This window comes from Petaurus breviceps, unplaced genomic scaffold (assembly GCF_028583685.1).
Source record: "Petaurus breviceps papuanus isolate PSGF00001 unplaced genomic scaffold, PetGlider_PUasm1.0 90903, whole genome shotgun sequence".
Taxonomy (NCBI): domain Eukaryota; kingdom Metazoa; phylum Chordata; class Mammalia; order Diprotodontia; family Petauridae; genus Petaurus; species Petaurus breviceps.
This window is the reverse complement of record NW_027187376.1, coordinates 16,589,380-16,592,020: the sequence shown is the minus strand read 5'-3', so window position 1 is coordinate 16,592,020 and position 2,641 is coordinate 16,589,380.

Here is a 2,641-nt window from a genome sequence, read left to right as displayed (position 1 = left end):
GAAGAATTTCTTACAAGTCATTTAAATAATTAAGATTTTTTTACTGTAGAACTTTGTCCTCATTTTTGTTTTCTTTTAGAGGCCTCCGGGTAGTAATTCAAGTCTCTTTGCTAGGAAACATAATAAAAATATAGACTATTAGACCAGATACACTGGACCTTCACTATAAAAATAAGTAACGGGGATTATCATAAGGTATGTCCAATTTGAATTCCATTTATGGGTATGTAGGTGCAAAAATAATACAAGCAACTTCTTGATAGAAAGTGGTAGTAGGAGGGATGTATTAATCTCACCTATAGCTCTGTTATGCATATCAAACACTAAGGAAAGTATTATAGTGAGAATAGAATAGTTCATTAAAAATATTCCAATGTCTATAATATTTATAGATTATCAACAGCAATGATACATTCTTTGAGGAGCTATATAGATAGCTAGGTGCACCAGTGCAGACAGCAATGGGTTAGAAAGTCAGAAAGACTGAGTTCAAATCCTGTGTGACTCTGAGCAAGTCACTTAATCAGTGGTACCCTCAGTTTCCTTATCTGTAAAGGGAGAATATTAACACCTACTTCAAAGGGTTGTTGTGAGGATAAGGTAACATATGTAAAGTGTTTTGCAAATCTTAAAGTGCTATATGTGAGCTAACATTAGTGTGTAAATAAGGCAGTTGTCAGTCAATCAATTAGTTAAGTCAATTGTCAGTCAATTTATTAAGTACTTATTATGTGCCAGGAAGCTGTTATCATGCCTCCATGCCCGACCCCTTTGTAAGAAAATTACTTTTGTGATGTTAGGCAGTTGCTTAAAAGTTTCAGTCTTCAATAAGGATATCATATTCTCTTGTCCATTGCCTATTCCATGATTACTAAAATGAAGCATTGATCTGGGATGTATGTAGGAATTTTGTCCCAATGGAGTCCTAAGAATGACTATGGGGAACATGGTATCTGGGAGGTTTTTATTCTGGAGGAAGAGGAACACTTCTTAGCTTGGGCCTTCGTATCCCCAAATGCTCTAATGGAATTAAGAGTCTGGTGATTATTAATACAGCATTGGATTCTAGAAATCTTAATTCTTCTAAGATACTCATAATCCTATGGTCCTAATCAATCAATCAATCAATCCTTCAAGTATTTATTAAGCACCTTTTATGTGTCATACATAGTATTAGCTACCGGGTACAAAAAAAGGAAAATGAAACAGCCTTTCACCTGAGGGAGTTTACATCTACTGGGAGTGGGGAGGGAAAGACCCAACCATACCATAGATCTTAGGGAAAGGTTAATCTTCAATTCAACTAATCCTTTCACAATAAAAAAATACTAATAATAATAAACCAGACTTCAAATATTATATTCTCTGCATTTCTTCTTTTAATACTATAAAGCACCATAGGAATCCAGACAAATCTCTGATAAAATAGTTTTAATAGATAATTTTCTCTTAACTGTAGGAATCAGTAAAGGGACATATAGGTGTAGTATTATCTGTAAATTACAGAAGTTTACTATTTTGTGTGTTTGTGTTTGAAGCTATAATTTTATTGGTATAGAAACACGCAGTAAGGAAATCCCCCTAGCAATGCAGATGGATAACTGTTCTGCAATGCATAGCCTTACAGTTTCCTGGGGCACTAAAAGGTTAAGTGAGTTGTCCAGGATCACAAAGTCAACTAATGTCAGGGTAGGATTTGAATTTAGGACTTTCTGATCCCCAAGGCTGAGGCAGAGGTCAACTCTCTGTCCAATACCCCCATGTTGCCTTTCTAATAAATAAAGCTATTTCAGACTCGATTTCAAAACTGTGTGGAGTACGCCCACTGAGGAAATTCCATCAGCCAATAAAAATGAGCAGTTTATTTGAAATTGTCAATCTCAGAGACGCAACTATGTTATTTCTCTTCACAAAGTGTTTTTAAGGACTATAGACATGCTGATGTCCAACAGCAAAGAAAGTAACCCCCCATAAGTAATATTCCCATATTTAGTAAGCAAAACAAGAAAAAGGATCCTAGGCACCCTCTTATGTTATTCAGACAAGGTCAGTTAGGTTTATTGTCTTCCATCCTGGAAATCCCAAGGAGTATGAAATATTGCTACGCATGGATTACTATATATTGTAGCTATGTTTGTGATGTTGGTTGTTAATATATGATGAACTGTTTTAATGTATGCCATGATGATGAATAAAAAGTTAAATGCTGCTTTTTAATAAACACAAACTATAAACCCTGAAATGTTTGCAGAATTACTAATTTGGGGTCACATAAGATCACTCAGTGATTAACATCATTGCTTAATTCATTAATGTGTTGCTTAATGTGTTCTTTAATCTCAATGATATCACCACCTCCCTTAGGAAGCTAATCCAATTTTCTCAGAGGGTAACACAGAGAAATTTGGATATTCTCCATTATTTATCATTGGGTCTGAGATGCTCTGGGAATATGTGTTGCAGAGGAATAGTTAAGCAGGAGCTTGAGAGATTCTGTAGAAGTGAAGGAAGCAGGAGATGGTTGTAAAGGGGAGAAGGGAATCACTGAGAAAGTTGGAATGATGTAGTGGTAAATATCTCTCTATCTATCTATCATCTATCTATCTATCTATCTATCTATCTATCTATCTATCTATCTATC